A 14,886-nucleotide genomic window follows, 5' to 3' on the forward strand; every position below is an offset into this window, starting at 1 on the left:
TGATGAAGCATAGCAGGTTTGTTTGCTGATGATAAAAAGTTGACAGGGTGGTTAATGATAAGAATCAGAGTATGCTACTGCAACAGTGCCTAGAAAAATTTGGCAGATGGACTTTTTTTTTTAACATTGATAAATGCAAGGTACTGCTTACGGACTGCTGTAATTCCAGAATAACATGTAAAATGGATTGTACTATACTCAGGATGGTGGAGAAAGGAGGGGAGATGTAGGGATAATTATACAGTCTGACATTGTTTTCTGAGCAGTATGGACAGGCTGTTAGGACAGCTCATATGGTCTGTCAATGATATACATGAATTTTGATAGCAGGGAAAAGGAGATGATTATCTCATTTTATAAGGCAATATTTAGGTGCAATCTTCTGTACTACCCACAGACCTGGCAGCCTCATTTTGGGTGAAGAGAACAGCAAGGTTAGACAAATGCACAAAAGACACCTTAAGTCTTTCATGGTATCTGGTTTTGGCACATTATAGCCATAGTTTCCAATGCGCCAATAAAATTCAAACCAAAGTGTTTCATGGTGCGAAAGTACCATGAAAGACTTTATGCTAATAGTCTTTCTTGGACTAAATGATAATAGACTAAATACTAATAGTCTTTCATGGTACTTTCGTACCATGAAAGACTTTAACTGTACAAATTACAGTGCTTGGAAATTAGGCTTCTGTGAGAAGACGTGTTTAAGATTCAGTCAGGTGACGTATTTAAGGCTTTAAATGGATTGAGTAAACTAAATGCTAATAGCATTCTTACTCTTTCCTGAAGAACATGCATAAGGGAACATAAAACTTAAAAAGAATGGTTGCAGGGTAGATGGGTGAAAATTTTCTTTCAGCCAGAGAGTGACTGATTGTTGAAACAAACACACTCCTGTTTGGTGTTGTGGAAGTAGGTAGTTTGGGTAAATTTAAGGAAGAATTATATAAATCATTAGAGGGGGTATGAGGCAGGTAGAGAGTTTTTTTTTTTTTTTTTGCTGATGCTGTATAAGTTTGCTTCCTTGCATCATTTCCAATACTAAAACAAGAAATGTTTAATTTTACTACATAACTGTTAATAGTAAATTGGCTTATTTTTATAAAATTGGGTAATAAGTAAAGATAAGTTGATTCTTTATGCTGTGTTATTAGTAAATAATTCCATATGAATCAAACAGTATAAAATAAAATTCAGGCCATACCATCTCATATTGTGCAGTTTTTTTTAAGTGCGTATACCCAGTTTGAGATATGTTTATCTTATGTTGTGCACAATCCCTTTTTGTGTGCAGCACTGCAGTGGATCACCTCTGCATTGACTCCATTAACTTCTGATGAAAAATTCTAGTGTTTCCCAAATATTAGAATGTGTTTAAATTAATAATTTTTTTTTATTCTCTAGATGGCCAAAGCCAGAAGAGTTAAAAAATTTATTGTGACTACTTGCATATTGAATTATTAATGACAGCCAGATTTTCTGCCCCATAGTCAATTTGGGCCATACATAAATTTTTTTGTGGCACTGTGTGGGCTCAAACCTACAACTGGCTTACTTGTGACTGAGCATGCCGATCACTGGATCATGGCTGGTACAGACGTCATTGTCTACATTTTGACTGCCTACTTCTTAGGTGATGGTTAATTACAGCAGAATAATGCACCATACCACCATGTGTAAATATGTCAGGCTGGTTCAGGGCCCATAATGACAACTTCTTCAATGGCCCCACTGTTAAATAGAACTCAATCTCATGGTCAGCTTGTGGCAGCAAAAAGCCCTCTGTCATTGAGAGCCAATGCAATATACCATACACAAATTTCAATATACTATCCAGCATGCAGTGATTCCCAGTGCTAGATGACTCTGTTGTCATCTCACACACACACATACTCTGTAGAAATGAGATTCCGTTGTTGGGAGGGGTAAGATCGTGGACTTTATAGGAGACGTCACTATTATTCAAATCAGTCTAACATTATTTAATCATGGTGCATTATTCATTGTGCTAGAAGTAACATCATCCCTTGGGTAATAAGTTGGCTTATGCAATTCTTGAATTACTCTGCTTTTCCCAGATATTTACTATTAGATTTTGGCTGCACTAGCTGGTTGGGCTAAGGTAAAGAAAGTCTGCATGAAAAGCATGCAAAAGTTCGATGAAATTTACCGGTAAAACTACTTTGCCGTAACGGCATTTGTATTGTTGCTCACTCAGTAAACAGACAGTGGGTGTTATCAGTCTGGAGTAGAAGTTGAATCCCACGGGAGCTTGAAACCCTACTGAAGTGGAGGGGGGTAACCTGACCTTTTTTCTTTAGAATCACTAATTGAATTAACTAATTGAATCACAAACAGAGTCATATTGGAAGTTCTGGCGTCGTAAAAAAATGTTCGTAAAGTAGTTTCACCGGTAAACTTTTTCGAAAATTGCCGTTCTTCTCATGTGGGCTTCCTTTGCCTTTTTTTTCCTTTTTTTTTTCTTAATAAACAATTTATCCACTAGTCCACCAGTGATACTAAAGAATAAAGGGTCAGGTTACCCCCTGACCCTTTTTTCAATTTCTACTCCTGACTGATAACACCCACTGTACTTTTACCAGTAAATTTCATCGAACTTTTGTATGCTTCTCATGCAGGCTTTCTTTACCTTCTCCGCTGGTTGTTTTTTTTGGTATTAACATTAACATTAGTAATGGCACACGATGCAAGAAAGCAAGCTTATATAGAATCAGCCAAAAATAAAAAATAAAAAACCCTTATCATTTCACCCATCCACTTCCTCCAAATGTTTGTCTAGTTCTGCCTTGAATCTATTTAAGCTATCAACTTCTACAACAACAGATGGACATTTGTTCCAGCAATCAACCACCTCCTGGCTAAAGGCAAACTTCCACACATCTATCCTACAACCGTCTTTCCTCAATTTGAATTTATGCCCTCTCACGATTATTCTGAGCAAGTGGAAGAATCCCATCAGCATTAAGCATGCACAAACCATTCAAGGCTTTATACACCTCAATCAGATCACCTCACAGATGCCTATTCTCCAGACGCTGTAATTTGCAAAACTTAAGCCTTTCTTCGTAAGAGCAACCCTTTGTTCCATTCACTAATCTTGTTGCCCTTCTCTGTACTTGTTCCAGCAGCTACACATCCTTCTTAAAATTAGGCCTCCAGACCTGTATACAGTACTCTAGGTTTGGCCTGACCATTGCCTTATACAAGGGGATAATCACCTCCTTATCCCTGCTAAAAAAATTCCTGTATTTCATTGACAAGACACCATGAGCTACTCTTGCAGACCGTCTGCACTGCTCAGAAAACTTCATATCTGCCTGCACAATTACCCCCAGGTCCTTTTCATTCTCTATCACATTCAGTGTAATACCACACAGTTGATACGTTACTCTGGGTTTACTGCTTCCCATATTCAGTAATTTACATTTGACAATGTTAAACTTCAGTTACCACCTCTCAGCCCATCTGCTCAACTTTTCTAGATCCTGTTGCAGCAGCGTACTGTCATTAGTGTCATTAACAACCCTGTCAACCTTCGTATTATCTGCAAACCTGGACATTAAGCCTGATATACCATCATCAATATCATTAATAAATACAGAAAACAACAATGGACCCAACACTGAACCCTGAGGGACTCCACTAATAACATTAGTCCATGATGAGCAGTGTCCATTGATTACTACTCTGTCTTCTCCCACCAACCATCCCTTTATCCATAAGAGCAATTTTCCTCCAATGCCACACTGCTCCAATTTGTGCAGCAGTCTTCCATGTGCAACAGTATCAAAATCCTTTCTAAGATCCAAATATATGATATCAATTATTCTTTGCATCCAGTTCCTTTGTGACCACATCATAGTATTCAGTCAAATTGATCAGACAAGACTTCCCCTTAACAAATCCATGCTGTGTCAGAGCTATAACTGAAGTCTTGTCTAGATGATCCTACAGTGCTTCTTTAACCAGTGCCTCCATTAATTTCCCTTAAACTAACAGTTTAGCTTCTGGAGTAATTACAGACCTGTGATAACAGGTCTGTAATTACTTGTGTCGCCCTTTGATCCCCTTTTGTGAATTGGGGTCACATTTGCACATCTCCAGTCTATGGATACTTTCCACTGAGTCCAAGGAAGCTCTTATGATTATGATTAAGGGTTTACTTACTGCCTTTGCTGCCTACTTTAATATAACTGGATAGATCCCATCCACCCAAGGTGCCTTATGTTTACCTTCAATTTCTCCTTCACTTTGCTCTCAGTTATTACAAAATCATCTAGCTCACTGCCAGAGTTTAATTCCCATCTGCTATTCTTCTCCATGAATAACTTCTCAAGTGTGAATGTAGATGCAAAATACTCATTTAGTTTGTTAGCTACCTGAGCAGGATCATCAACGGTTGAACCATCGATATCAAGAGGACCAATCTGATTCATCCCATTTCTCCTAGAATTTACATAAGTAAAGAACTCTTTGCTGTTTTTCTTTGCATCCTTTACCAAAGATTTCTCGTAATGTGCCTTTGCCCATCTAACCTCCTTTGTGACTTGGTTCCAGACCAGCTTATATCTATCATAGGCTTCAGTGTCACCTGTTAATTTATATGTATCCCATTCATTTTTCTTCTCTGCCACATGTCTCATTAGTCCATCTGACATCCATTTAGGCCTAAAACTTGAACAATATTTCTTAGTTGGTATGAAAAGCCTAGTAGCTTCCAAGATTAATTCTTTGAATGCTTCCCATTTTGAATTTGCTGTTGGTAACATCATCAGTTGGTCCCACCGTATAGAATTTAAATACTGTCTCAGACCACCGTATTCACCTTTGAAAAAACAAAAACCCTTCCCTTTACCCTTGATGGTAGTTACCTCTTTGAGTAAATCCCACTTTCACACACTGTGATCACTGCCACCTAGTGGTTCGTTTATCTGCAGATTCTTAATGCATGAAGAATCACTACTGATAATCAGGTCAAGAGTATACTCCCTCTAGTTTCCTCCCGAACATGCTGCAGTAGAAAATAATCATACAATAAATCCACAAAAGCCGTGCTAGTGTGTGTGACCAATCCACAAATTCCAGTCAATATCTGGGAAATTAAAATCCCCCATTATAAGACACTCTGATTTACTGGCCCACTATTTCTCTATACATCTGTTTATTATACTCATCAGAGTCATTAGGCCTATAACAAACTCCTACTCTCAATTTTGCTTTCCCAGTGCTTTTGTCACACCAAACTGACTCGAGACTGCACTGTCCACCCAAGTCGATTGGCTGTACTTCCTTGGATTTTATGTTTCTTAACTAATGGCATAACCCCTCCTCCCTTCCTATCCTGTCTATCCTTCCTGTACACATTGTACTCCCTAAATTCCATTTCTGCTTTCCTTATATCTGTGTGACACCACATCTGTGATATCCCAACAATGTCTGCCTTTGATGTTTTTTTTACCAATACCTCAAATTTATGAAATTTATTTACCAAACTGCTAGCATTGGTGTACACAAGTATAATACATGCACCTGTTCCTATTCTTAGCTTCCCTTACACAGCTCATGTATTTACTTGTTCTGCAATGACTCCCAGCAGTCTCTTTAATTTCCTGCACCTTGTTTTTCAGGCTGCTGCTCATTCTAACAGAAGCAGTGCAAGGATCACTTTAGCCTCTGCCTGCGGCTACCGTTAATCTTTCAGTCTGTGAATCCCCCAATCTAGCAGTTTTCCGATCCCCCTAACACTGCCTTGATAGCACCAGCAAATATTCTTGCACCCTTTCTATTTAAGTGTATCCCATCCCTGTTGAAGCAGTCTTTTTCTGTTAACAAGCACAGACCAGGCCGAGAAAAATTCTGCCCCTTGAGCCTTGCACAATCTCTCCAGAGCCGAATTGATGGACAAGCCTCTCATCATATACTCCCTCCTATCGTGTCTGGGCAGAATTGCAGACACTTTCAAATTCAACTTTAAATGTTTCTTATTCCTTATGACCCTTGTTACCATTATCTTTGCACCATAAATTCAAGTTAAAATTAAACACTTCTGAGTATTTATAAGAAAGAGGCCTTTACATGTTATTGAAGTTGTTTTTCTTTAAAGTATTATGAAATTTTAGGCTGAGAAATCCTTACATCAATATTATTTAGTAATATGCTGTTTCTGAAACGTTGCCTCTGATACCAATAGTACACCTAATAAATAAATCTGGGCAGAAATTTTGCAATGGCGATTTTAGTGAGCCATCTTCAGTGTGTATTGCTATTTAGTATCTATACAATTTTAAGAGGATACTGTATATTAGGTAGTGTATATTGAGCATATTATACATTTTTAAAATCTGTGTATTTAATAGAATAAATTTTATGTTAATAGTTTAATATCTGCATATCTTTTAACATTTTAAGAGGTAATAACAGCATTACTTTAAAATATGCCTAAAATTGAGAACAGCTGAAGGCAACTAATTTAATGACAAAATTGATTGATTGACTCTCTGGTAAGGGGCAGCTTTTAGTGAGGTCAGCCATGGAATTTTTAATATCACGGGAGTGTTATTCTTATTATTTATATTTATATATTTTTATTATTAATTTTTTTGTGTTTGTATGATCTTTTTAGTTCTAGTAACATCAAGGTTTAGTTATAGTAACATAAAGGACCATGTATTGGATGTGAGTGATGAACTGTTAAATTTGAATTGCCAAACAATATTTTGTCATATTGTTTGACAATATATATATATATATATATATATATATATATATATAAGCAAACTGATATAAGCATATGATAATGGAAGTTCCAGTTTTAAATATGAATAAATTTGGAAGCTATTAGGAATTTGATCACAATGACAAAATAATTGGGTCTCCTCTTTAGAGTTAAGGCTAGATTAATACTCAGCAAAATGTGGGTGCAAAACATGATTTTACAACATTGTATTACTGATAATACAACTAATACTTTTAATACAAAAATATAAATCAAACAAAAGTTTCCTCTCTCATAAAAATAACTATGGTGGTAATTGGTTTTGCTTTGGTTTACTCTCCGGACAACAAGAAATATCAATGTAAATGTAATCTCTTTCAACATTTCATAAATCTTTTATATATCATAATAGTGATTGATCAGTTTGCAATGTCATTAATGATATATAAATAAATAATATAAATAATATATAAATAGTTGATTTATAACATAATAGAATATAGGAATTATCGAGCACTCAATAGCTCTCAATTATCATATCTAAAATAAAGGTAATCCCTGTTGATTTATAATATAATAAATAAATAAATAATACAGATATCATTTATAATGCAGCCTGCAAACATTTTTCCCTTCTGAATTGTCCCTCATGCCCAAAAAGGTTGTTCACTGCCAGGCTAGAGCGATTTTGCCCATATACCTTTAGAAACTATCCAACTGGTGCATACTTATGTTCATATACAAAAATTTAATAAAGTACTACAATAAACTCCTTGTATTGTTTGCTAGGGGACTAGTGCAGAGCACTATAAGCAGAGAAGCGATATAGGCAGGCTCTCTTTTTTGTGGCTGCTTTTTATATTTCATCAATATTTTGGTAAATGCTAATTTTTTTTTTGTAGTGTTTATGAAGCAGTGGTTTATATGCAAGTTGAAATCCTGAAAATTTAATGTACTAACATTTTTTTTTTTTTTTTTTTTTTTTTTTGTACCTTCAACCTTTTTTTCCATGTTAAAGAATGAAAAATTTTATTAATCTAAACATATCTTGAGTATTATAAACATGATAAATATGGTATTAATGTAATACAGCAGTTCCCAACCTTATTGCCTCGTCAACCTTCAACGTAAAAATTTTTTTAGTGAACCACTAAGCCTGTATTCTCTGAAATCGTATAATATTTCTGAATTTTTATTATAAAATATTTCCAGTACAAAATTTTTATAAGCGATATAGTGTAATAATAAAAAATGATTATTAAGTATCATTTATACTTTGTAAAGCAGTTATTAATTCGTCTAAACTAGATTTCGAACAGACTAAGAGCAGAAAACTTGCTTCTTGTCCAATGGTAGCCAACCATTCTGGTCTTGCCAAAACTATTGGCTGCAATTTTTTTCCATCTCTGTTCCCACTTCAGTCAAAACCAGATGGTTCTGTTGCCACATAAGCCAAAGATAAAGCTGACCTGCTAGCATTCTATTTTACTTTCAACTCATGCATTGATGATCTTGGTAAATCACCTCAAACCATTCCCAGTACACTCTATTCAATGCCTCTTGTGGTCTTCCGTCAAAAGGATATCAGAAGGATTTTGATGAATCTGATGCTAAAAAAAGCTCCAGGTTCTGATGGTATTTCTCCACTTCTTCTCAAAACCTGAGCTCCTGAACTTACTTCTGTTTTTTTGTCACTTTTTTCACTTCCTTATTCCAAAAGTGTTTTTTCTTCTGCTTGGAAATTTGCTCATATCCAGCCAGTTCCTAAAATGGGTGACAAATCCCTTCCATCCAATTATCGTCCCATTGCAATTACTTCTACTTTTTCTAAAGTAATAGAGAAATCAATTAACCACCAACTCTTAAATTATCTAGAAACATTCTGTCTGATCAACGATCGCCAGTATGGGTTCCGTCAGTGTCGATCCACTGGTGATATTCTGGCCTATGTTTCCCATCTAGGGACAAATTCAGTGGAAAAGTTGGGTGAAACATAAGCAGTTGCCCTTGACATCTCAAAGGCTTTCGTTCATATTTGGCCTAAAGGTCTTCTAAATAAGCTTCCATCCTATAGTTTGCCAGCTGTTTTTTGTAATTGAGTATCCAGTTTTATCTCTGATCACTCACTGGTTAATGGTAGACGGCTCTCTGTCTTCTAGCTTCTCCACTAATGCTGGTGTTCCCCAAGATTCAGTTCTTTCCCCCACTCTTTTCCTCTTGTATATTAGACCTTCTTCCATTGACTGGAAATCCTATCCATAGTTTTGCTGATGATAGCACATTGCATTCCACTTTTCATTTTGAGAAACCTTGTCCTGCTCAATCAGCTTCAATTTCTCAAAATCTGCTACCAATTCCTTAAACGCCGATCTTCAGGTAATTCTCCAGTGGGGCAAAAACAACTTAGTTGATTTCAACCCTTCTAAAACTCAGTCCTGTCTTATATCTCGCAAAAAGGATTCTTCTGCTCCTACGTTTATCTTCGATGATGCTCCGAGTTCTAGGCAAGATCTTGGGGATTACCCTGACTTCTAATCCCTCTTGGCATAAAGCACATTACAAATATTGCTTCCTCTGCATCCAAAAAAACTGGGTTTTCTCATTTTCTCTTTGCGTTACTTTTCTTCCAAACTGTTGTTGACCCTGTAGAAATCTCAAATCCAGCCTACCACGGAATATTGTTCCCACATCTGGGGCGGTGCCCCCAAAACCTCTCTCAGGCTTCTAGATTCCGTTCAAAAGAAGAAGTTAGGTTAATTAATGTCTCATCTCTAACAAAAAAAAATTATGATATTAGGGTCACCCATAAATGATTACATCTACCCATATATTTATTGTGTCTGAGACTGACTAACTCAGCCACAGAGTGAAAAAAGCCCATTAAAATTCCTTGTGTCATCGACGGGATTCGAACAGGGTCTTTTCCACCTGGTGTGGGGAGGATGGTGATGATACCACTGTGCTACCTGCGCAACAGTCTCCCCCACACTCTGTCTCATAGACATTTCTATAGATACTTCCACGGGCACTGTTCTTCTGAATTGACTTCTATAATTCCCACTTTCTTTTTCAAAGCAATCCGAACATGTACCGCAACCAGTCAACATCCTTTTACTGTCCAGGTTCAAACTCACAGAACTAACTTTTCTTCTTCCTCATTTATTCATTCAATTTCTGTTTTCTGGAACAACCCTCCTTCTTATGTATTTCCTGAAAATTACAATCAACAGAAGTTCAAGTCTAATGTCAACAAGTATCTTCTTTCAACTTTTCAACCCATGCACAATACTAAGTACTATAGGTTCTAAAAAAAAAAAAAAAAAAGTACCTATACATAACAATGGTCCTTGAGAATCAAAAAAATTTTGTATGGAAAACATTTATTTAACATGATTGTAAGATAGTAAACTAATTATAAGGAATTGTGGGAGATGTGGTTTCTTTCTTTGGCAATTCTTTACTTTTAATTTAATTTTACTTTATTGTTTATTATTAGTTATATTTTGTAGTTTACAATAATATACCTATGTAAATTAAGCAGTCGCCATTATAGAATTTTTAGTGTGAACCCCCTGGGGGTTTGCAAACTACCGGTTGGGAACCGCAGATGTAATACAAATTCTAAAATCTTAATTGATGAGCTCTTATAGCATAATTGGCAATGACCTTTTGATCTACCCAGTGATTCTTAATCTTTTGTCACTCAAATCACACTCAAAGTTAAAGGACACATTCACAGTATGCCTAAATAGTGATTACCATTGAACTTAATGGAGTTTTTTCTAATCTTGTGGCACACTTGAAAAGGTCACAGCACACCATTTGAGAACCACTGATCTACTCTAATAATATACACAAAATATGATTTTTTTTTTTTTTTTTTTCCGATTATAAAAATTTTACAGATGCAATACATTCAGATATCATGCTTGAGCTGCCTTTATGTTTGTCCAGAATACTACAAAATCATAATTATCTACTATGTTTGGAATGGAGGCTAAATTATATTAACTTATTATGATTAATTACACAGACAGGATTTTAGGAATTGCCGTATCTTTAAAGTGATAAAATACGTAATAAAATTTACACTAAAGTTTTTATTTTGATTTTATGAAAAGAAGTCACTTAAAGGCATGCGTAGAGTGATTGTAAAATAACTTCCAGAGTATTATAAACATGACAAAATTAGGAATGTTCCTACATTAGGCATGTGCCCATGATATCTGTTGTTAAATTTGCATAATTGTATAGTTCAAGTTTGCATTATCAGATGCAGGATAACTATTTTGTAATGTTTTCAAAGAACAAAGGTTGTTTATCAATGATGACACTGATAAGATTGTAACATGGTGAGTTAGTGAAGTATTGCTACCTTGTGGGAGATAATACTGAAGCTGTGTTATGAGAATATTAGTATTTGCATAATTTTTGTTATGGTCCATGTTTCAGTAAAGTTGTGAGCAATTTTATACAAGAAATTTGAGACCAGAGATTGCATGTGGGCACAGCTGTAGCTGGATACGAATATCAGGATAGGCTACCTAAAGTTAAGGAAACGCTTTTTAAAAGTTCAATTTCTATTTTTTGCTTAGGCATTATTTATTAACCATGATATTATATTTGTAAAATATAATCACTGCTGTCAATGTAATAATAAAATCTTTGCTATAAAAAAAAACAAAAAAAAAAACACTGACATAAGAACGAATATATATGTAGGCTACATAACTTCAGCCACTGAGTATAATAATACAAAATATGAAAATTGTATCTATTTCAAATAGTTGTAAACACCTGTTTCTATGATCAGTGTTCATACTGATTGTTTTTATATGTACCTACTCAAATGCAAGCAAATTAATTTTGCTAATTTGGTGACATGCTGTGACAGCCTTTGTGGATGATTTATTCTAGTTAAAACTGAGAATGTAGATTTTCTTATAGTAGTAGTAGTACTGCAGCCAAATCTTAGTATTAGTGGTGTCAAATGATGCAAGAAAGCAAGCTTATACAGCATCAGACAAAAAAAAAAAAAAATACTCAATGCTGCTAGTGAATATATTGTATAGTCATAGAAAAATTTATAAACAGAATTAAGAATATTGAGTGACTAGACTAATCTGTAGCAGAGTTTAAAGAATGCTGATTACAGAAATTGCCAAATATGGAAGAACGTCATTTAAAAATGAAATAGTCTTATATGCTAAACAACAATCAGTGATGTTTATTAATGCTGGTCTCCACTTTAATATGTATATTGGCATTGGGCTCAGGAGGGGAGCTTAGATTTTTCCAAGGGTAGTTTGATCTCTCCTGGCATCACACCTCACTCTGCAGGCATCCATTACACAGTCTACTGTGTAATGGACATAGTCTACTGTATAAGGCCTCAAATACAAGAAGTTATTTTATAATCAACCTGTGTATCCTCAGTAAAAGATTTATTTGATTTAATTTGAAAGTGCTAACCAAGGTGATGGTAGTGCCCAAAATATAGCAAAAATGGTGGCAGGTCACCTGACAGGTGTCCAACTTTCTTTTTAATTTTCGGAAAATGTTTTGGATTTTTTGAATTTTGCTGAAACAGTGCTAATATTTCATCTTTTCTTAATGGATTTAAAATATAATAAAAAATTTTTAATTATAAAACATGCTATAGGTTTCACACCTTTATTTTCGAATATATATATATATATATATATATATATATTAATTCTACTGAAACTTGCAAAAAAACATTTTAGACATAAATTAGAAATTTCAATGTCTTATTCTTTTACATTTTCTAGTTTAAAAGACTTAAAAGTACATGAAATTTCAAATATGCACATATGCATATATTTCTGCTTATTATATATATATATATATATATATTATTTAAAAATATTATATACATTTGATACTATTCGATACTTCCATTTTTCAGGTTTATTTTAAATTTGGTGTGGTTTCAAGAACAACTAGGATAAAAATGTACATGTTTATCGAACTAGTGTGAGAAGAAAAACAAGTAACCTGAAACTTCAAATACGGCATTGGTACTTAGTCTGGTATCATGCTAAACCAAAATGCCAGTAATTGCAAAGACGGTGATGAGTAACCTGACAGGTTCTTGCATGAAATTTCTGTAGTATAAAAAGTAAAAAAATCAGTTCAGAAACTGTTGCAGTGATAATGTGACTATATCTAGGAATGTAGAAAAAAAATTTCAGATTTTTATTCATTGATTAATGGTTAACATGGGAATGTTATTTTTGAGGGTCACCTGTCAGATTACTTGCTCCAGGGCATGTATGCACATAATCTGGACTCACTTATGAAAAGGTTAGCCTCCAGGTTAACCTTTTCATTAGTGAGTTTCTGGACATATATGCACATGACCTGGAGCAAATTTTTTCAAGGATTTGGGGAGTTTGTGAAAACTGAATACATAAATACATTTAAATATTAATTTTTTTCCTATTTTGACTTAACTTATAGCCAACCATTAGAGATGGATTATTATAAAAAATAAAATAAAAATTTTGTTAAAAAATTTGAAAAAAATATGAAAAAATATTTAAACAGTCAAAAAAACAAAACTTGTGATTCCTCTTTTTTTATTATTTTTTTATTTTCAGTAATATACTCTTCATTTATGTATGTTTTATCTGAATTTTGTAGAATTTCTTTAATTTCAGGTTGTGTAAGCCCATGTTTTCTGAAATCTTGTTGAAATGGTATCTCTTCCCACGCTGATTTTTGAAACTATCAAAAATATAAAAATAGCTACAAATACTTTTAAACACAGTTAATAAATGGCAACATGTTTCTGTAAAGTTTCAAGGGAATCTCTATGTCTATAGATATAATTTATTGATAATGTGTTAAAAGAACCTTCAAAATGTATATATAACTGAAAAAAACATATGCATACTCACAAAAGGGTTAAAGAAGCAGTTATTTATATATGTTACAAATGAGAATTTAAAATAAAATTGTAACACTGATAAAAAATGCGCTTAGCTATTATTATACTAATTAAATTTCAAATTATGAGTTTTTAAAACAACTTCCCGCTGAAAGAATAAATTTGTTGCATTGCAAGCCAGTTTGTAGCATAATATGATTTCTTATAAAAATCAACATAGTCCTCAAAGTAGGCTTTGATTTATAATACTATAGTACTTGCTGGATTCACTTCTAATTTGGATGGAAGGTAATCTTCTACATTGGACATTTAGTCCTAGATTTCCTTGCTTGATTTCTCAATCAAGCTTTCTTGATTGGGCTTTGATGGCACGATACAACAGGTAATACAAAAATGTCAACAATTGTTAAATATATATATTGCTTTGGCTTATAACTTATTGTAATACTTTGTACGCAGTGAAATTCATATGATAAGAACAATTTATAAAGATTAATTTTTGTCATTCAAATTTCACATTGATTCTTTACAGAGAAGGTTAATATCCTCTTAGTTTTTTATGTGCAGTATCTTATGATGCTGTATAGGACAAGTAGAATGACACAAAATAGGAAAAGAAATTTAGATAATGGGTTTGCAATTTTACTAATGGTTTTCAGTTAGTTACAGATATATCTGAATGACATCAGTGCCTGGCACGATATATTCTCTCTTTTTTTTTCTTTTTTTTTTTTTTTTTTTTTTTTTTTTGTAGATGTACAGTACTTATGAATTTCTTTTATCTTTCTAGGTTCACCACCATGGCTAACAGTGGAACAAAGGATAATTGTTGTGGAAAGCCATTGTAAGATCATCCTGGTGATGAAAGTTCAGTAAGCATTTTGACTGTACTTTCCAGAAAAATGCTCAACTGTTAAGCATTAGATTTGGCATAATATTGTTTGAAAGTGAGTTTTGTACTAAACCTTTACAGTGAACATTATGAAATCATGGGATTGTCTAAATCACTGAGATGGTTAAAATAAGAACAAGAATTGTCCAAATAAATGAACATTTTGTTCCCCCCCACTGTGAGCCACAGTTGTAGATTTAATCATACAAGTTGTATATCTTAAGGATGTATTAAGATCACTTTTTCCCTTAATATATGGGAAATTATGTCATTCTCTTACATTGCTTTCATGAAAATTCTACATGAGATCTTAATAATATGAGCTTTAAAAGCAAGAAAAGAAAT

The 14,886-nt window shown here is 33.9% G+C and overlaps 1 protein-coding gene across 1 annotated transcript in view; it reads left to right on the forward strand.

Annotated features, from left to right (window-relative positions):
* LOC150079856 (protein ILRUN) overlaps positions 1-14,886 on the forward strand; it is an 89,155-nt gene that overhangs the window by 27,867 nt on the left and 46,402 nt on the right. The gene's annotated exons all lie outside the window — the stretch shown is intronic.

This window comes from Mastigoproctus giganteus, chromosome 10 (assembly GCF_048544385.1).
Source record: "Mastigoproctus giganteus isolate SK-2022 chromosome 10, ASM4854438v1, whole genome shotgun sequence".
Lineage (NCBI taxonomy): Eukaryota > Metazoa > Arthropoda > Arachnida > Uropygi > Thelyphonidae > Mastigoproctus > Mastigoproctus giganteus.